Below are 22,003 nucleotides of genomic sequence, written 5' to 3'. Positions count from 1 at the left end.
TCACTGCCATCCCTGCAACTTAGAAGTGTCAGCATGCTAACATCACAGGCTCAGGGAAGCAGTGAGCCAGGAGCAGACTCTTATTATCAATGGGGGAGTATATTGAACTTTTGTAATTGGTAGAATCTCATACTAGATTGTAGAAATACTCTTTAAAAAATCATATCACCAATCCTGAATAGCATTAGATATTTTTCATAGCTCTGTTTAAGGTGCAAGTTGATTTACATTCTGTAAAATCACACATGTAATATTTATTACACCCTTTCATCTTCTGTCATAAAGTTTCTTGAATAATTGAGATCTCTATTTGAACTTGGCCTGACTCCCTAGGTGCTCTAACTTCCATTGTTCTCCCACAAACCACACCCTCTTATTTTGGGTTTATGATTTAAGAAGTTTGGAATTCAGGTTTAAGATTGAGTTCAATCCAGATAGCATGAAATGGTAAGCAAACAATAGGTTTGGTAAAACGTGCTAATATTATGTGTACCTCTCTTACTCTGGTGAAGTCCTAAGTGAGGTATTGGGTATACTTTTGTTATCTTTGATGAGTGAAAATTGAAATGTTCTTCATTTGTGAGGCTTTCAAAGAGAATAATACCACCTTTAAAGATATTTTCTGACTTTGTGAAAATTATGATTCTGCCTTCATGTGTTCATATTAACTTAAGTGATATTTAAATATCAAAGAGTGAAATGAGAGTCATTATAGAGATCCTTAATTTCTTGAGGATAAAAAAGGAAATTTAGATCCCAACTGTGTTCTATTGATATTACTTCATTTTTACTTGGATGTGTTAGCTTCAGTAATTACACACCCTTTCCTGTATGGCAGAATGCCCAGAACTGAACAAATTCCAGTACAATTATTTACTTTATTTCTCTGAAACTGAAACAGCTCAACTGCTGTACACCTGCTTTTGCAACTTCCTTTTATTTGGCCCCTAGATTTATTTACAATGAAATAGTTCTCCCTGACACACCTCAGCCCCATGCAGAAGACAGAATTTTTACTTCAGCTGTAAACAAGCATAGTTGGTAGACTAGCTAAAAGCATTGTACTGTAAGTACAACACTGAAAACTTCACACTTTCCCTTTTAGTAACTTAGTAATTTTTCCTCTTGGTAACTGAATTATCTTGGCAATTGTAATTATGTAATATAGGAACGTCTTCTGTGCCTGAACTGCATCGTCAAACACAAGGTAAGACTGGATCTTTTCTTAGTGACTTCTGTGGGATCATCAAATTTTATAGCTTTCTCTCTTTAATATTATGAAATTAAGGTTCAAAGTGGGGTCAAGTGGTAGATGTCTTGCGACAGTCTTTGGCCTGGATTAAAGAATTCTGAATGCTGATAATTGGTTCTTAGGAGATCAGTCCTCTTAAATTGCATATGACACAGTGAAAATTTAACATTTCTCTTCCATGTGTTAATGATGTAGGGTACCCCCAGTTCGAGTATCTCCATGGTTAAATAATACAAAAGAGTATAGTTAACAGTTTATTTATTCATGTATTTGAGTGTACAAAAAAAAAAAAAAAAAAAACCTGTCCTTAGATTGCCAAGTTAGCTAACAACAACAGGTAAATTTTTACATCTGCCCGTGTTTTCCAGTAGTCTGATAAATGATCAGCTGGACCTGTGAGCACAGTTCCCAACTCTTTCTGTCTGAGGCATACATTTTGAATAACTGATTTTTTTGTTTATATGATTACCGCGGAGATATCTTTTTAGATGTATTGACACAATAGGTGGTTGTTCTGTTTTACTTTGTTTTGTTTGACAAGCTCTTAACTTCCAGGAACTTGAACAGATTCTGTCTGGCTCTTTATCCACAGCTGAATTACACTTGCAGACATGGAATACATAGTAGAAGACTCCCCAAATACTTATTGGGTAAATGAACTAAGAATGTAAAAATGCTCACTGTCCCACTGTAGTTCATTTACACTTGCTTTTAACTAGGTAAATATGTATATGTATATAGAAAGCCTACTGTGAGCAAAGACTGTCTAGGAAAGAGGTGGGAGGGATGGTCAGGAAATCTTTCCTATGACCAGGAAAGGTGGTCTGTTTAATACAATTTCTGCACTCAGAAGAATACAGAGTTACAAACCATATTGTATATTTTTATTTGTGGTAATTGGTACATAATGAATATTCATTCAGTGGAACCACAAAATCCAAGAATTTGTCCCCTTTTTTTAGTTAATCAGGCTATAGATATATATTGTATTATGCCAGTTTTATGTAAATTTGTTAACTTAGGCATTATTATTAACTATTAGGCAAAATTATTTAATTTTTACCATTGAATTAGCTGTACATTTGGTTTACATTTGAAAGTAATAGAATATTTTTCCTTTATTAACAGTTAAAGTCAATCTTGCCTTTGCATATTTAAAATGATAATTTCCTTTTCAGTTGAATAACTCAGTTCACAATTCCTGTTCAGAGTTAAATTATGAATATATGGAGTAATTTTTCCCCTGTACATGCAAACTTTATGATATTAAATGTGAAATGAGTGACTGCTGAGTTGGTGAGATTAAATGGATGACAGGATCATTCAGCATTAAATTCCTTGTGCCGCTTGATTGTTTTTCCTTACAGAATCACTTCTGGAGAGAAAATTATTTCAGAAACATACTTTTTTCCTACAGATATAACCTTGAAGTTATTTCACAGCTATCGCAGATCAGTCTGTCTTCATGTTTGTGTTCTTCAAATCTAAATTGTAGTTTTTGTCACTTTTGCAGAAAGGGGTCCATACAACGTTACTGTATCTGTTTTTATTTTATGTGTGTATTCTTTCCAAAGTGATCAGATCTGCTTGTACCTCAGCAAATTTAGGCTTTGAGGATTTTGTTTAAGGCACTCCTAAGAAAAATCATTTAAAACGTAAAGTTGATTTCAAGTAATGCAAAGACAAATTTGTGTTTTAGCTTATAGAATCTTAGTTTTTATGCACTGAAACCTTCAGAATATAGAGATTTAAAATAACAGAAAAATTCTGCAAGCAAATTGAAAGAACACATTATTGAAACATAAAGATGAATCATGTTATAAAATTAAATTCCATATAAATCATATTTCAGGTATGAAAATGGCTATCATAAATTGGAAGACAGTTTATTTATTTATTTATTTTTTTTTTTTGAGATGAATTTTATTTTATTTTTTTTTATTTTTTATTTTTATTTTTTTTAATTTTAGTTTTTTATTTTTTAAATTTTAAAATCTTTAATTCTTACATGCATTCCCAAACATGAACCCCCCTCCCACCTCCCTCCCCATAACAACTTTCTGGGTCATCCCCATGCACCAGCCCCAAGCATGCTGCATCCTGCGTCAGACATAGACTGGCGATTCAATTCACATGATAGTATACATGTTAGAATGTCATTCTCCCAAATCATCCCACCCTCTCCCTCTCCCTCTGAGTCCAAAAGTCCGTTATACACATCTGTGTCTCTTTCCCTGTCTTGCATACAGGGTCGTCATTGCCATCTTCCTAAATTCCATATATATGTGTTAGTATACTGTATTGGTGTTTTTCTTTCTGGCTGACTTCACTCTGTATAATCGGCTCCAGTTTCATCCATCTCATCAGAACTGATTCAAATGAATTCTTTTTAACGGCTGAGTAATACTCCATTGTGTATATGTACCACAGCTTTCTTATCCATTCATCTGCTGATGGACATCTAGGTTGTTTCCATGTCCTGGCTATGATAAACAGTGCTGCGATGAACATTGGGGTACATGTGTCTCTTTCAATTCTGGTTTCCTCGGTGTGTATGCCCAGAAGTGGGATTGCTGGGTCATAAGGTAGTTCTATTTGCAATTTTTAAGGAATCTCCACACCGTTCTCCATAGTGGCTGTACTAGTTTGCATTCCCACCAACAGTGTAGGAGGGTTCCCTTTTCTCCACACCCTCTCCAGCATTTATTGCTAGCAGATTTTTGGATCGCAGCCATTCTAACTGGTGTGAAGTGGTACCTCATTGTGGTTTTGATTTGCATTTCTCTAATAATGAGTGATGTTGAGCATCTTTTCATGTGTTTGTTAGCCATCCATATGTCTTCTTTGGAGAATTGTCTATTTAGTTCTTTGGCCCATTTTTTGATTGGGTTGTTTATTTTTCTGGAATTGAGCTGCATAAGTTGCTTGTATATTTTTGAGATTAGTTGTTTGTCAGTTGCTTCATTTGCTATTATTTTCTCCCATTCAGAAGGCTGTCTTTTCACCTTGCTTATATTTTCCTTTGTTGTGCAGAAGCTTTTAATTTTAATTAGATCCCATTTGTTTATTTTTGCTTTTATTTCCAGCATTCTGGGAGGTGGATCATAGAGGATCCTGCTGTGATTTATGTCTGAGAGTGTTTTGCCTATGTTCTCCTCTAGGAGTTTTATAGTTTCTGATCTTACATTTAGATCTTTAATCCATTTTGAGTTTATTTTTGTGTGCGGTGTTAGAAAGTGATCTAGTTTCATTCTTTTACAAGTGGTTGACCAGTTTTCCCAGCACCACTTGTTAAAGAGATTGTCTTTACTCCATTGTATATTCTTGCCTCCTTTGTCAAAGATAAGGTGTCCATATGTGTGTGGATTTATCTCTGGGCTTTCTATTTTGTTCCATTGATCTATATGTCTGTCTTTGTGCCAGTACCATACTGTCTTGATGACTGTGGCTTTGTAGTAGAGCCTGAACATCAACATGAATCAGTCATAGGTATACATATGTACCCTCCCTCCTGAATCTCCCTCCCATCTCTCTCCCCATCCCACTGCTCTAGGTTGATACAGACCCCCTGTTTCAGTTTCCTGAGTCATAAAGCAAATTCTCATTGGCTCTCTTATTTTACATATGGTAATGTAAGTTTCCATGTTGCTTTCTCCATACATCTCACCCTCTACTTCCCCTGCCACCCACCCCCCTGCCTAACCCCAAGTCCATAAGTCTATTCTCTATTTCTGTTTCCCCATTGCCCTGAAAATAAATTCTTTGGTATCATCTTTCTGGATTCCGTATATATGTGTTAGTATACAATATTTATCTTTCTCTTTCTTACCTCACTCTGTATAATAGGCTCTAGGTTCATCCACGTCATTAGCACTGACTCAAATGTGTTCTTTTTTATGGCTGAGTAATATTCCATTGTAGATATGTACCACACTTTCTTTATCCATTCATCTGTTGATCAACATTTAGGTTGCTTCCATGTTCTAGCTGCAGTGAATAGTGCTGCAGTGAACATTGGGGTATATGTGTCTTTTTCAATTTTGGTTTCCTCAGGGTATATGCCTAGGAGTGGGATTTCTGAGTCACATGGTGTTTTTATTCCTAGTTTTTTAATGAATCTCCATACCATCCATCTTCCATGAGGGCTGTGTCAATTTACATTCCCACCAACAGTGCAAGAGGGTTCTCTTTTCTTCACATCCTCTCCAGCATTTGTTGTTTGTAGACTTTTTGATGATGGCCGTTCTGACCGGTGTGAGGTGATATCTCATTGTAGTTTTGATATGAATTTCTCTAATAATGAGCCATGTTGGGCATCTTTTCATGTGTTCATTAGTCATCTGTATGTCTTCTTTGGAGAAAGGCCTGTTTAGGTCATTTTCCTGCTTTTTAATGGGGCTGTTTGTTTTTCTAGTATTGACTTGTATGTGCTGCTTGTATATTTTGGAAATGAATCCTTTGTCAGTTGTTTCATTTGTTAGTATTGTCTCCCATTCTGAGGGTTGTCTTTTCACCTGTTTATAGTTTCCTTTGCTGTGCAGAAGCTTTGCAAGTTTAATTAGATGCCACTTGTTTATTTCTTTATTTATTTTCCATTACTCTAGGAGGTGGGTCATAGAGGATCTTGCTTTGATTTGTGTCATCGAGTGTTCTGCTTATGTTTTTCCTCTATGAGTTTTATAGTTTCTGGTCTTACATCTAGGTCTTGAATTCATTTTGCATTTATCTTTGTGTTTGATGTTAGGAAGTATTCAAATTTCATTCTTTTACATGTAGCTGTCCAGTTTTCCCAGTACCACTTATTGAAGAGGCTTTTTTGCCCCATTGTATATTCTTGCCTCCTTTGCCAAAAATAAGGTACCCATAGGTGTGTGGGTTTATTTCTGGGCTCTCTAACTTGTTCCATTGGTCTGTATTTCTGTTTCTGTGCCATACTGTCTTGATAACTGTAGCTTTGTAATATAATCTAAAGTCAAGAAGGTTGATTCCTCCAGCCCCATTCTTCTTTCTCAAGACTGTTTTGGCTATTCGAGGTATTTTGTGTTTCTGTACGAGTTGTGAAATTTTTTGTTCTACCTCTGTGAAAAATGCCAGGTAATTTGATAGGGATTGCATTGAATCTGCAGATTGCATTTGGTAGTATAGTCATTTTCATAATATTCATTCTTCCAACCCAGGAACATGGACTCTCAGTATCATAGTTTTTCTGTATACAGTTCTTTTGTCTCCTTAGGTAGGTTTCTTCCTAGATATTTCTATTCTTTTTGTTGCAGTGGTGAATGAGATTGATTCCTTAATTTCTCTTTCTGATTTTTCATTGTTGGTATATAGGAATACAAGTGATTTCTTTGTATTGATTTTGTATCCCGCAACTTTGCTAAATTCACTGATTAGTTCTAGTAATTTTCTGATAGTATCTTTAGGGTTTTCTGTGCATAATATCATGTCATCTGCAAACAATGAGAGCTTTACTACTACTTTTCTGATCTGATTTATTTTTCTTCTTCTCTGATTGCCTTAGCTAGGATTTCCAAGACTATGTTGAATAATAGGGGTTGAGAGTGGACACTCTTGTCTCATTCCTGATCTCAGAGGAGATGCTCTCATGTTTTCACCATTGAGAGATAGTTTTCTTTGAATTGAAATCTTTTGGCTTTTGAGGGAAATTTTAATTTTCCTTTTGAAATTGGAGTTCTAGGCATTTCAAATTTGAATTTCAATTTGTACGCATTTACATGTAAAAATTCCTATAAACCAGCATGATATCAGAATAATATTAATCATGTGGTATTATCTACTCTAATATGCATATATCCAATTAATGCATTTTCCTAAAATCATTCCTAAAGCCTAAATCAAGATAAAGGTCCTCAGCCACTGCATATATGTCCTTCTAATCTGTTCTGGTGGAATCAGTTCTTACGCTTTCCTCAGCATTCTGTTTTCCTTTAGAAATTCCTTTCCATCAAAAGTTGACATAAACCATCATTTTTCCCCTTTGCAAAATATTTTCATAAATTGTTTTACTAATAAAAGGGTAAACACGTCTTGCCCAAGTGTAGAATAAATTGGCACCTTCTTTTTTCACTCATGACCTTATCTACCTCTGCGTTTCTTGCTTAAAAGAGACAGTTGTTGGAAGAGGGCAAGCTTACTGGATTTTCCCCATTGTCCCAATTTTCTCAGTTGTTTCTTAAAAAGATGAAATTTTTTTTTTCTTACAATGTAAGCAGTTAACAGCAGGATCTTGATTTTTCTTTTAGTTAGCAAAGTATAATGAAAAAGTGAATTGTTACTAAATTATTTTGTGGAAAAATACATCTTAGTAATTGCTGCTATTGGCATTATTCCCAGCTGATTAGAAGATTTGATGGTCTGTAGGTAAGACTATGAAATTTATATAGGTATGGATACTGAACAGAATGCTGTTTCACTTAATTTATTTGATCTGCACTACAGAATAGGGAAAACATTTTATTCAGGCAGAACTTTTATTTAATTTGATTTCTTTTTTTAAAATATCATACCCTTTAAAAACTTCTCTTGATTTACCATTGAAAACTGTGAAGACACCCACCCTATTGTCAGAGTTGGAGAGGAGTTCTACTATAAGGACAATAGAACAAAATTGAGAAGAATGGTTAGCAGATCATTTATGTTAGATCTGCCCTTGTAAGTACAGAGACCCTACATTGCTTTATGGGGCTTCCCTGCTTTTCAGTACAGTCAAATTGCTCTCTCTTCTCTTTCGGCCACCATCATCACTACTACTACCACAGAAAACAAGTGAAAATTTTTGGAAAAGATCTTATCACAGTTCAGCTCAGTTCAGTTGCTCAGTCGTGTCTGACTCTTTGTGACCCCACGAAGCGCAGCACACCAGGCCTCCCTGTCCATCACCAACTCCCGGAGTTCACTCAGACTCACATCCATCGAGTCAGTGATGCCGTCCAGCCATCTCATCCTCGGTCGTCCCCTTCTCCTCCTGCCCCCAATCCCTCCCAGCATCAGAGTCTTTTCCAATGAGTCAACTCTCCGCATGAGGTGGCCAAAGTACTGGAGTTGCAGCTTTTAGCCTCAGTCCTTCCAAAGAAATCCCAGGGCTGATCTCCTTCAGAATGGACTGGTTGGATCTCCTTGCAGTCCAAGGGACTCTCAAGAGTCTTCTCCAACACCACAGTTCAAAAGCATCAATTCTTCGGCACTCAGTCTTCTTCACAGTCCAACTCTCACATCCATACCTGACCACAGGAAAAGCCATAGCCTTCACTAGACAGACATTTGTTGGCAAAGTAATGTCTCTGCTTTTGAATATGCTATCTAGGTTGGTCATAACTTTTCTTCCAAGGAGTAAGTGTCTTTTAATTCCATGGCTGCAATCACCATCTGCAGTGATTTTGGAGCCCCCAAAAATAAAGTCTGACACTATTTCCACTGTTTCCCTATCTATTTCCCATGAAGTGATGGGACCGGATGCCATGATCTTCGTTTTCTGAATGTCCAGCTTTAAGCCAACTTTTTCACTTTCCTCTTTCACTTTCATCAAGAGGCTTTTTAGTTCCTCTTCACTTTCTGCATAAGGGTGGTGTCATCTGCATATCTGAGGTGATTGATAATTCTCCCAGCAACCTTGATTCCAGTTTGTGTTTCTTCCAGTCCAGTGTTTCTCATGATGTACTCTGCATAGAAGTTAAATAAGCAGGGTGACAATATACAGCCTTGACGTACCCCCTTTTCATATTTGGAACCAGTCTGTTGTTCCATGTCCAGTTCTAACTGTTGCTTCCTGACCTGCATACAGATTTCTCAAGAGTCAAGTCACTGAAAGAGGAACTCCCCAGGTCAGTAGGTGCCCAACACGCTACTGGAGATCAGTGGAAAAATAACTACAGAAAGAATGAAGGGATGGAGCCAAAGCAAAAACAATTCCCAGCTGTGGATGTGACTGGTGATAGAACAAGGTCTGATGCTGTAAAGAGCAATATTGCATAGGAACCTGGAATGTCAGGTCCATGAATCAAGGCAAATTGGAAGTGGTCAAGTGGCAAGAGTGAATATCAACATTCTAGGAATCAGCGAACTAAAATGGACTGGAATGGGTGAATTTAACTCAGATGACCATTATATCCTATCACTGTTAGTGAAATATGAAAGGCAATAAACTCTGTGGAATAGAAATCCATCAGGAAACTAATATCTAACAGTTATTATTACTTAAACTGTGTGTCAGGCATTGTGCTAAGTGCTTTACATGAAGGATTTCCTCTGTTATTTATCAAAACTTTATGAGTTGTGAAAATCTGTCAGGTTTTTTTGGCCACTGAACATTTGGTCCAAATTTGTTGTTCTTTGCATTTTTCCACCTGAATAGACTAAGTGAGAAAATATAGAGCCTTGAGCTGTACAAGTAAGTTGTTCCAGTAAATTTTGTTCTTAATCTTTAAATTAGCCAGGATGTTTTCAGTTGCTTGTAACTAAAAACTTAGAATCATACAGATAGTTATTATTATTACTGCTATTTACAGATGGGAAAATTGAAACTCTGGTAAAGTTGAGTAATGTGTCCAAGCTTACACAGTTAATCAGTAGGAAATCTAGTATTCATATCCAGGCAGTTATACTCTAGAGATGCATAGTAAATAATTAACATCTACAGTGGAGGTAATAAAGGAAAAGTAGATATAGAAGAAAATTGAATCACTGTGGTTGATAAATATTATTTGAGAAGTTATCTTGGAATATGGAAGAAAAGAACAAAAAAGATATAGATGTCCCTAGACATGGAGGCCAAAGAGAATAAATCTAACGTAAGTATTGTGGATGTTCTTGAAAAAGACATTAGAATAAGTAGAGCAGAAATAATACTTAAATATAATTTTGGAAGTTTTTCTAAGCAGACAATATAGCTGTGAGTATACAGATTTGAAGTGGTCGGCACATTCCAGGCATTACATATGGAAAAAGGACCTGTCCAGGAGTAATTTCGACAAAGTTTTATATTATACAAAGATAAAGAGGAAAGGTGTTCTAGAAGAATCCATATAAATAGTTTACCTACAGAAAATAAGATCAGATTGACATATAACTTAGTGTGGAGCAGTGTGTTTAGAGTATTGAGGGGGAAAAAATGCTTATAGTCCAGGAGTTTTATACCCAGCTAGAATGTCTTCAGTGTATGAAGAATGAAAAATATGCTTTCAAACATTTAAGAAATCATGAAATGGATTCACTCTTGTGCCCTGGTACCCTTTCATAGTTGAAGATGTGCTCCCTTCAGAGAATAACCAAATATAAGACTCAAAAATGAGATATTTATGGTATGAAATAGCTAGTACATCATCTCTTACTTGATTAAGATTCCAAACCAGGAATCTAGGGTTATTATATGCTATTAGTTAGATTTTTCAGTTTTTCTCCAGTGCTTTCCTGCTTCTTATGGTCCCCAAACTATATTCTGCTTCCCATAGTTCAGATGAATATATTTCTCTCTCTGGTGACTGTCCCTGTTAGCCATTGGTACTGTTCTGATTCACTCTTGATAATAGTAGGTAAACTGCATATGTATTTTAGATACTCCACAGGAGGAAGGCCTAGTCAGTGTAGGGTATCATTTAGACATTCGGTGGCACTTTTCACTGTCACAGCACTTAAGATGTTTTGCAACCTATAAGCTTATATTGAATGCTCTGAGTCATGGTTTGTCGCCTTATTGAATTTGCAAAGCCATAAAAGAAAAAAAAATCTTCAGTTTGAGCTGGGAACAAATTTTTATGCATGTTTTTATCTTCCTTGGATCTATACATACTTTAACAGTATGTAAAACATCAGTGTCAATGGTATCATCTTAGGTATGTAAAGACATGTATTTACTTGGAAGAAGTCTTATAAGGAGACTCCCAAAGGTACTCTAGACTATGAGGACTAGAACTGTGTCCTTAGCACAGGACAGATAGGTTAAAGGAGTTCAGCAGTTACCTATCAGATGAGTGAATAAAATGAATGCAATCTGTGCTGAGTAATTACAAATGAGAAAGAAAAATATAGTAACTACCTAATGAAAGGGAGGTATTTGACATTAACAGACAATTAACAAAAGAAGGGATATAAATAACTAACATGAATGTGAAATAATATTTTTACCACACTAGTAATTATAGAAATACATATTAAAATAATGAAAATATATCTGCCTTTCATATTGGTAACAGAGTGGAAAACTATGAGTACAGTGATGTTAGCAATTTAATGCAGTATTGCTAAGAGTGAATTGGCAACCATGTTGGAAAGCACTTTAATGATATGTGTAGTAAAAGCTTTAAGAATGGTTATATCTTTGGTCCAATAATTCCAATTCTGTGTGTCTAGTCTAAGGAAATACTAAGCATTAACACAAAAATATTAGTCATAGTGATGTTTATGATATCTAAAAATTGGCAACAGCTTGATTGTCTAATAAAGTGGAATGAATACATAATAGTACATGAGTATGAAAGGCTTTACACAGCATTTAAAAATCACATTTCTAAAGAATTTTTACTAACAGGAAAAACTCATAATACAAATGAAAATATGAAGCATCTAACCATACAGGTAAAAATTTGCTATAGAAATGCACATGAATGTATACATGTATGTATATATGTATGTATACACACACATGTGGAATCATTAATAAAACAAGAATCACTTCTAAATACTAAGTATCTTCAGGCTTTTTCCTTTGTATTTTCCAAATTTCCTTGCAAAAATCATGTAATGCTTCATAAAAATTCTGAAGCCATAAAATAATATGACTGAAGTTTTCAAAAAGATAGTAAAAGATTCAGTTCAGTTCAGTTCAGTCACTCAGTTGTGTCCTACTCTTTGTGACCCCATGGACTGCAGCACGCCAGGCTTCCCTGTCCATCACCAACTTGCGGAGCTTGCTCAAACTCATGTCCATCAAGTCAGTGATGCCATCCAACCATCTTGTCCTCTTTCGTCCCCTTCTCCTCCTGCCTGCAATTTTACCAAGCATCAGGGTGTTTCTAATGAGTCAGCTCTTTGCATCAGGTGCCAAAGTATTGGAGCTTCAGCATCAGTCCTTCCAGTGAATATTCAGGATTGATTTTCTTTAAGACTGACAGCAAAAGGTTACCATAGATTAAGTTGACGGAGACGAAAAGAAAAGAAGTAAGTGTATATAGATTGCAAGTTGTGGAAAATATGTTAGATAAATCATGGTTGAAATGGAAAATTTAGCATCACTGTGACGGCAGGCCTCAGATCCAGAAGGTGTCATAGCACAGTGACTAGGAGCAGCAGCTCCCTCCTCTGCCCCTGGCTATGCTGTGCGACTTTGAGCAAGTTACTTTAGATAGAGGCTCCTGTGTCTTCATTTGTAGTAAAATGAGGATAGTAGTTCCAATCTTTCTGAAACAGTGAGGATTCAATAAACATTCACTGGCATTCAAGGATACAGTTGCTACCCTTGAGATGGTATGAAGAAAGCTTGTGGAAGCAGCAAGTTCTAGCCCAGGGCCATTTAGGAAGCACCTGCATCCAAACTGAAGAATATTCAAAGGCAGGGGTCCAGGCTGAGACTTGGCCCATGGAAGGGGTTCTATCCAGAGGGCCAGGCAGAGGTTGCATGCCTTGGGGCCCCTGTGGCATCATGCTGATGAGAAGAGTCAACATCTTTCTGCACCCATGGAGACAGGGGTTGTATCATCAAACAATTGTGTATATCCAATTATTTGTAGATACCTTTACACAGTATATTGAGAAATCTCATTATGAGATTCCTCAGCTATATCTGTACCAGTTGCTTTGGAGGGCTTTTCTACAAAGAATCATTAAGTCTGAAAAGGAAGATGTAGAGAAGTGTACCAAATACACGTATTTTTGGAGTACTCGACTCAAGGATATAACTCCAAGGATGCTTTCCACTGTATTTCAGAGCTTAGAGTAGTGTCTGATGCTAATCAACTTTCCATACTTGTTGAATATATATTTATTGAAAATGTCTGTGTGTTCATGGAAAATAGGTAGGGAACAAAACACAAACATAGTAGCAAACATCAGAGTCACTTCATGAAGTAGTCATTCCCTAGGAATAGTGAGGGTGGAAGTAAGACACTTCTTCCCCAAAAAACATAGTAGGAGGGAGGTTATATATCCAAAAATAGAAAATAAAAGTTTCCTCGTGACATGTGTCTGAAAATTTATACCTGATATTTTTTTCCCTTCCATTATAAAAATCAAGTCTGCCTAAAAATGATAGTCATGAGAGATTTGTTCAAAAATGAACGTTTGTTTCTAAAGTGGAATGGTGGTCCTTGCATCTTGTTCAGGACCACACTACCCTTGGGCTTCCTCTGCTTTTGCAAACATCTGCCTCTCCAACCCCACCGCCTGGTGACAGCAGACTGACTACTTCTCAAAATGATGTCACTCATTGGGGGTAGGGAGTGAGGCATCTGTTCTGACATGATTGTATTTTCCTGCTTTTAAGTGCTTCCAGCAATATTTCATTGAAAATGTAGCCTTAGTGAGTCATGTCTAAGCCTGAAGAAACACTGGTGCTTTTGCAGAGAAGTCGAGAGTTTGTCGCTGCTGGAATGGCTGATACGTCTAATCTATTCTTGCCTTCCATAACCTGGATGCAATCCAAACCCAATTGTATCCACTCTGACTGATTTATTTGAACTGGCAGAACTCACATGGGTAGACTCTAAATGTTCCCTTATGATATATTCCTACACAGAAGAAAGTAAATGTAGTAATTAGGACTGTCTTATTTTATGACTAGAACTATGCAAAAAAAAAAAAAAAAAGGAGCCTTTTCCAATACAGTTCTTATATTTGGAAAATAACATCCCAGCTTCAAAATCCTTTAGCCCAGGCAGACTAGAAATACACAACGAAATAGAGTAGATTGGCCACAGAGTATTGCATAGCACAAGGTCCAGTTTATATTCTGTGGCTGTTTCAGGTAGCATTTTGACTGCCCGAAATAGGTTTTTAAACATCTTGAAACCGTGTTCCCCAATTCAGATTTTGATTCCCACAGCAGAGTAGTACTGGCAGGTTCGAAGGTCATTCCACCTTGACAGCTTAGAAAAATGTCAGATGGCCACCTGAGAGCCAGGTTGTGAGCAGGGGAAGGTTACTAAACAGGAGAACTGAGCCAAAAAAGAATAGCTGTCTCCCGCAGTCTTCAGTAGGACACTTTGGAGGGTGCTGCTGGCTACTGGGCAAGCTAGTCAGTCCTGGGAGCCTGTAGAAGAGGCACATGGAGCCCTGAGCTAGGCAGAGGGTGGGAGGGGGGGTTGTCAGTTTGTCCTGAGGACATCACTGTACCATAGGGAATATTTTTAAATGTTGCTGCTGCTGCTGTTGCTAAGTCGCTTCAGTCGTGTCCGACTGTGTGACCGCATAGATGGCAGCCCACCAGGCTCCCCTGTCCCTGGAATTCTCCAGGCAAGAATACTGGAGTGGGTTGCCATTTCCTTCTCCATTTTAAATGTTAGCCGTGTTCTTATTTATACTAATAATCTGATAATCTTGACCCATCAATGAACTGTTATAGAGTTTCAGTGTACCCTTACAGAGAATTCAGTCATTTATTAGTAGAATGGGAAGCATGCAGACATTGATGTCAGGGTTCAAATCCAAACTCCCACAAGTAGCTTTATGCTATTGGGCAAGCCCCTTAACCTTTCATAGCCTGTTTCCTCTGTGAAATTACAACAATGCCCAGTTTGTAGGTTATAGGGTGTATATTTAAAATGCCAGTAAAGTGCTTGGTACTTAATAGGTGGTCAAGCCCCTGTCTAGAAGCAGAGCTGTCAGGTATTTCATGAATATTGAAGTTTTCTCTCTTTGGGGCTTAGTAATAAAATTGGCATTCAGATCTAATTGCTCCTGAAATTGCCTTTGCAAAATGAAGCCACCCACAAGTGTGGAGTATTGTTTACCCTGTTGCTCTTTGTTTCCTGCAGAGCATTTAGTTTTCATTTTCATCTGCTGGAAATCTTTATTTCCCAATCCTTCAGTTTTGTTTGGTGAATTGAAAAAAATCCCACTTCAACCCCTTGTTTCTTGTTAAAACCTGCCTTAGGATTCTTCGTTGCCTAAAATGGATTTCAACATTCTGCAGTTCAAAATAATGTCATAGGATTATTCTGAAAGAGCTCTCTGCTGTATCCAAGAAGCCATTAATTGTTTTGAGACTATGAACCGCAGCTGGTGGAAGTGGCAGATTCTGACTCGGTGCAGGAGACTGGTGAAGCATCCGGTGTGCTTCAGGTCCTGCAGCTGCCACAGGGAGGTGGGCAGTGCCGTGGTTTGGGCCCCAAGCCCTTGAAGGCTGTTTCCAAATGATCATATTGCAAAGAATCCACCCATTTCCTTAAATTAGTTTAGAAAAAGGGATTATTTCTTGAATAATTTTTTTTAATATTTTCAGTTTTAAATATTAGGCCCCACATACTCTGCGATATATTGCATTTAGTAAGCCCTTATTTATCTGTAGGACATGTCTAGAATTCCTATCAATCTGACAGCATAGATGAGACTCTGATAGGAAATAGTAACCTCTGACTTCCTTTTCTTACTGGATGCTAAGAAACAGTGCTCCGATGTGACAGTTAGTGTGTATCTGTATACCAAGCACAAATTATTGACAGCTCTTAGTTACTGTTGGGGAGAAGGCAATGGCACCCTATTCCAGTACTCTTGCCTGGAAAATCCCATGGACGGAGAGTCGGACGCGACTGAGCGACTTCACTTTCACTTTTCACTCTCATGCTTTGGAGAAGGAAATGGCAACTTACTCCAGTGTTCTTGCCTGGAGAATCCCAGGGACAGGAGAGCCTGGTGGGCTGCCATCTCTGGGGTTGCACAGAGTCGGACATGACTGAAGCGATTTAGCAGCAGCAGCAGCAGTTACTGTTGACATTTATTGAGTACCAATGTGCATGACACTGACTCACCTAAGCACTTTGTATCGCCTCGTGTCATCCTCACACAGTCCTAAAATCAGTCGCCATTATTAGTCCCATTTTACAGCTGAAGTAGCTGAGGCTTAATGAGTTTGTAAAACCTAAATCTATCAGAATGTAGACACTGTCATCCATAGCAGAAACCCTTGTTCCTAGAATGAGGCCTGCTGCAAATAGACGCTCAACTGATGTTTGTTGGATTACTGAACTTCCTAAAGTTCACACATCTGATTAGAATTCAGGAATTGACAAAGGATTCAATTCCAGGGGACTCTCAGACACTAAAGCCTGTAGCTTAAACCTACATGTTTTTCTGCCCCTCATTTGCCTTAATCAGCCCTCTGTTAGACAGTTTCAAGAAACAGAGGACATGATCCCTGCCCTCTAGATGCATAATCCAATGAAAGATGCTTAAAACCCAGTAAAGATGTTCAGAATATACTTGCTAAGCTTCAGAATATGAGTTGAGGCAATTAGGCATTAAAACAGTCAACTCTGCCATAAATATGTGTTAATTGGGCTTCAGGTTTAGCTGCTCTGAAAAATGAGACCTCAAAATATCATGGCTTAAATAAACAAGATAGAAATATGCCTCTGTCGCAGAACATTCCAGAGAGAAGTGGTCCAGAGCTGCCAAGGCAGCTTTGCCGCATGGTTGCTGTCAGCGTCTGAGACAGCTCCCAGTTCTCATCAGCTTCTGTCAGGAGGTAAGGGTGTAGAATCAGGGGAACAGATGTGTTCCTTTCAGAGGGCATGGTCTAGAGAGGCTTGCTCCTCTCAGGCATTGAACTGGGTGAGCTGGATCATGTGGCCACAGCAAGCAGTCTCAAAAGCTGGGACTGCAAGCTTCAGCTGAATTCAGATACAATGATGATCAACAACTAACAGTTCTTCCCACAGTCCACTTGGCGAAAGTGTGGGTGCCCTGGTCTGTGGGCCTTGTTCCTCTTCTGCCCTCTTTTCTGTCTGGCTTACTCTTACCTTCTTGATTAGTGCTGGGCGGGGTTGTGCTGTACTGGGTGCTCACTGTGGCTCAGCAAAGGTCAGAATCATTACACTGATTTTTATATTCTCTGTTTAACATTTATAAGTGAGATGCTGTGGAGGATAGACTAAAATTTGATTTCCTTGTGTTTAGTTTTTAGAATTTATTTTATTAGAGTGAAGTTGGCTTACAACATTGTATTAATTTCTGCTGTACAGCAAAGTGAATCAGTTACACATATATATATAATTTTCCTATTTTTTTCCATCATGGTTTATCACAGGATATTGAATATATTGATAGTTTTCATGTACTGTATATACTAGTTTACATCTGCTAATCCCAAACTCCCAATCCATCCCTCCCCCTCAACCCTCACCCTTGCCAACCACAAATCTCTTATGTCTGTGAGTCTGTTTCTGTTTTGTAAATAAGTTCTTTTTTTTACTATTGTTTTGGATTCTACATATAAGTGGTTATCATCTGATATTTGTCTTTCTCTTTCTGACTTACTTCACTTAGTATGATAATCTCTGGGTCAATCCACGTTGCTATAAATGGCGTTATTTCACTCTTTTTTATGGCCGAGTGTATTCCATTGTGTATTTTTACCACATCTTTATCTATTCATCTGTCAATGAACATTTAGATTGTTTCTGTGTCTTGGCTGTTGTGAATAGTGCTGCTGTTCACAGAGGTGCTAGTATCTTTTTGAATTATAGTTTTCTCTGGATATATGCCCAGGAGTGAGATTGATGAATCACATGACTCTAGTCTTTTAAGGAACCTCCATACTGTTTTCCAGGCTTCCCCTGTGGCTCAACTGGTAAAGAATCTGCCTGCAATGCAGGAGACCTGGGTTCGATCCCTGCATTGGGAAGATCCCCTGGAAAAGGGAAAGGCTACTCACTCCAGTATTCTGGCCTGGAGAATTCTGTATTATGGAGAATTGTAGAGAATTCATGGCTTGGATAGTCCATGCGGTCACAGAGAGTTGGGCATGACTAAGTGACTTTCATTTCACTTCATACTGTTTTCCATATTGTCTGCACCATTTCCGTTCCCATCAGCAGATGTATGAGGGTTCTTTTCACACCCTCTCCAGCATTTATTTGTATATTTTTAAAAATGATGGCCTCATGGTGATAACCTCATTGTGATTTTGATTTACATTTCTCTAATAATTAGCGATTTGAGCATCTTTTCATGTGCCTGTTGGCCATCTGTATGTATTCTTTGAAGAAATGTCTATTTAGATCTTTGCCCATTATTCAATTGGATTGTTTTGTTGTTGTTGAGTTTAATTTCCTTGTGTTCTCAGTAAGTTTCTATTTTTAAATGCTCTTTTGTTTTCACTTTAAGCCTAAATATACCGATTTTTGAAGTCCTGTTAATATTGCTTAAATTTTTCTTAAAAAACTATCATCAAACTTTTCATGCTCTTGCCATTTTATAACATAGTAATGGAAATTACTAAATATGCTATGGATATCTTAATGTTTCATTTCTATTTCTTTACTTCTCTGTTCCTGCATTTGGAAAAATTATACTACCCTAGGGTCTTAACTTTAAACATATTTTCATAATGTTATTAGGTCTCTCTCCAGAGTTACATCTGTTAGTTTTTTTCCCATATAATACTGAAAGTTTTTCCTCTATAGTTTATAACTAGAAATGAGTAAATTTCACAATATAATCTCAACAAAACATTACTCTTTTAGGAAAATGAAAGATGTTTTCTAATTCAAACTTTTTAATCCCTAAGAGTCGGAAAGTTATCTATCCTTTTTTCAGCTTTTTATTCCCAGTACCTAGAACAATACTCAGCATATGACTGTAGTACTCCAATACTTGTTGACTAAATCATATTTAACTTTTTAAAGTAAAAAAAAAAATTCTCCGTTTTAGTCTGTAGGCTTAGTTTAAAATATTGCAAAATGATACACTTAAAGTGTTTTGACTACAGTAACTATCTCCTGTGTGTGTGTGTATGTATGTGTGTGTGTGTGTCACTCACTCAGTCATGTCCCACTATTTGTGGCCTCATGGACAAGAGCCTGCCAGGCTTCTTTGTCCATGAAATTCTCCAGGCAAGAATACTGGAGTGGGGTGCCATTTCCTTCTCCAGAGAATTTTTCCAACCCAGGGATCAAACCTGGGTCTCCTGCTTTACAGACAGATTCTTTACCATCTGAGCCACCCGGAGTTATCCCCTAAATAACCAGTGTATTTACATACAGCACATGCTCACACACACAAGTGTATGCACTCCCATGTGCATGTACACACATGCATTTGTTTGGAAGCCAGGGCCACTAACAACTTCAACCCTTTTAAACATTCTAAAAATTGCCGTGAAAATGTCCTTATAGGGCCCTCACTCTCAACCTTATTCCATCTAGTCTGCAGCATATAATTTGATTATCTTTGTATTTCAGTAGATTATGTTTTGGGTGTGCAAATTTAGCCAAGGAGTTGAGAAGGGGGGAGATGAGGAGAGGGAATAGAGGGAAGGAAAAAGAAAGGAGGGTGGACATCAGAATTAGAAGAGGGACTGTGACACTACCACGTGACATTCCTATATCACAGAAGGATACAGAACAACTCAAAAGGCAGGTCCCAGGTATTAGTGATGCCACCATATGGTGTGGTTGTGCATGTTTCATTAGTAAGATTATGATTAATTACTAAGAAAAGTGTATGTGTTCCATATATTCTATTTAACAAAGCAGAAGAAAGCGTAACATCTTAGGGGTGTTTGAAATCAGAAAATAAATTGCCTTTTGGAGGATTAGCTTTGGATATCCAGAAATTTTAATCCTGTGAAGCAACTCTTTACTCAAAGATGACAGAGAAATTAAAAATTATTAAGTAGTATAAAGAATCCATGTAGCCAAATTTAGAAAGGAATGCATGAAAATGTTGTAACTAGGAGGAAGAGCACTGAGGGACTAGACCAGTTCTAGCCATCCTAGATATCCTTATCAGAGAGGCAAGTAGAATTTTGTTAATAGGATGATAATTAGTGTTTGCTGTGCACTTGGGCCAGGCACTGTGCAGGTGATGACAGTGTGTATACTAAATAAGTTCCCCCCAATAGCTCTGTGATTTAGGAACTGTGCAGATTATCTTAAATATTTTAAATGCAAATTGTTTTAAATGCATGGGAAATGAGGTGTAAATGGGTTAAGTTGCTGTTTGTGAGCAATAGTAATGAAGAACTTGTTTTGTTTCATGACATTGAGTATTGAATGTGGTCTAAATGGAACATGCCACCAGAAGCCAGAAGGTCCTCTGTTCTCATTCAGTCATCCATCCAACTCTGTCTACACATAACTGTTACCATATATAACTGGCTGTTGAATAAGTTTACATGCTTCATCTGTCCAGACTTTAGGAGAGCACAGAACTATGTCATGAGAGACCCCTCTTTACGTGCAGGTGCAAATGGGGAGTAGTAACCGTGGAGTGACAGTTAAGGAAGGTGGAGCTCAATGAATGAACCACCACTCTCCCACCCTCCATCCCTCCCTACACACACACACACACACTCACTCACTCACTCACTCACTCACTCACTCCCTCCTCCTTTTACCCTCAAAGGCCTCTCAGTCACAGGACCAGGAGTGACATTTAAGGAAGGTGGAGCTCAATGAATGAACCACCACTCTCCCACCTCCATCCCTCCCTACACATACACACACACACACACACTCACTCACTCACTCACTCACTCACTTACTCACTTACTCCTCCTTTTACCCTCAAAGGCCTCTCAGTCACAAGACCAGGATCTGATTCCATTCTCTCCACATGCCCATGTCATTGGGCACCCAGAGACCCAGAACATGTAGTCTTGAGTCCTGAGCATGGCAGAGAGCAAGCCTAAATTCCATATTTAGTTGGGAGCTACTGGGCACTGGAAAGTTGAGCTTTCATTCTGATTAGCTTGGTTATCTCAGGAGGAAGTCTTTCTTTGCTTCCGTTTTGGGGGGCCCAGCTTCCTCACCAGACGCCTGGGCCTCCTCTATTTCTCTGTATACTCTCACTGTACCAGCTGTTTCCTCTTCCTGCAGCCTCAGTTTTGTCCTTTTTTGCTCCTTCTATAACCCCACCAGAAGCACTGTCTCTTGTTGTTTGTTCAAAGAAAGGGAAATGGAAAAAGAGGCTTAAACTTTTGAGATATGGGTAAGTCTGTTCTTCTAAGTTGTAACTGCTGGAGGGCAAGTGCCCTTTCTATACATCACAGAGCATTAATAAAATCTCATGAACTTAATGATTTTTATAGTAACAAAGCACTATAATGGAATTTAAGCAGATGTAGAAGTTAGGATTTTTCTAATAATACCTATATTCAATTCATAATCTTCACACGTATTTAAACTTGCTTCCAGTAGTTATTCATCATATCCATGAAAAATTATAGCTGTTCATTTATATATATAAATATATATAATCATATATGCTGCTGCTAAGTCACTTCAGTCATGTCCGACTCTGTGTGACCCCATAGACAAATATATATAATATATATAAATATATGTAATATATATAAATATATGTGTGTGTGTGTAATATATCTGCATATTTACCACCTAGTGACATGCTTGTTTCTAACCTGGTACCATAGTTTTTCCTATTTGTAAACTTGTGATAAATTTTCATAAGTGCATTGTATAATATGATCTAATTAGTTTAATGTTTATAAAAATTCTTTGAACGTAAGTTCTGTACACTTGGCAATCAGTTGTGCCAAAAATTATGATTGCTTTCTCATGTAAT

General features: G+C 37.6%; 1 protein-coding gene across 31 annotated transcripts in view; it reads left to right on the top strand.

The window, feature by feature from the left end:
* Positions 1-22,003, top strand: part of PKP4 (plakophilin 4) — a 259,580-nt gene that overhangs the window by 77,525 nt on the left and 160,052 nt on the right. Inside the window, exon 1 of one of the 31 annotated variants that reach the window (XM_060409904.1) lies at positions 980-1,207. The exons of the other annotated variants lie outside the window; for them this stretch is intronic. The gene's annotated coding sequence lies outside the window, so the exon portion shown is untranslated. Of the gene's footprint in view, positions 1-979; positions 1,208-22,003 lie in introns of those variants that run through there. 31 annotated transcript variants of the gene reach the window in all.

Source organism: Ovis aries, chromosome 2, assembly GCF_016772045.2.
Source record: "Ovis aries strain OAR_USU_Benz2616 breed Rambouillet chromosome 2, ARS-UI_Ramb_v3.0, whole genome shotgun sequence".
NCBI lineage: Eukaryota > Metazoa > Chordata > Mammalia > Artiodactyla > Bovidae > Ovis > Ovis aries.
This window is presented reverse-complemented; position numbering and strand designations above follow the sequence as displayed.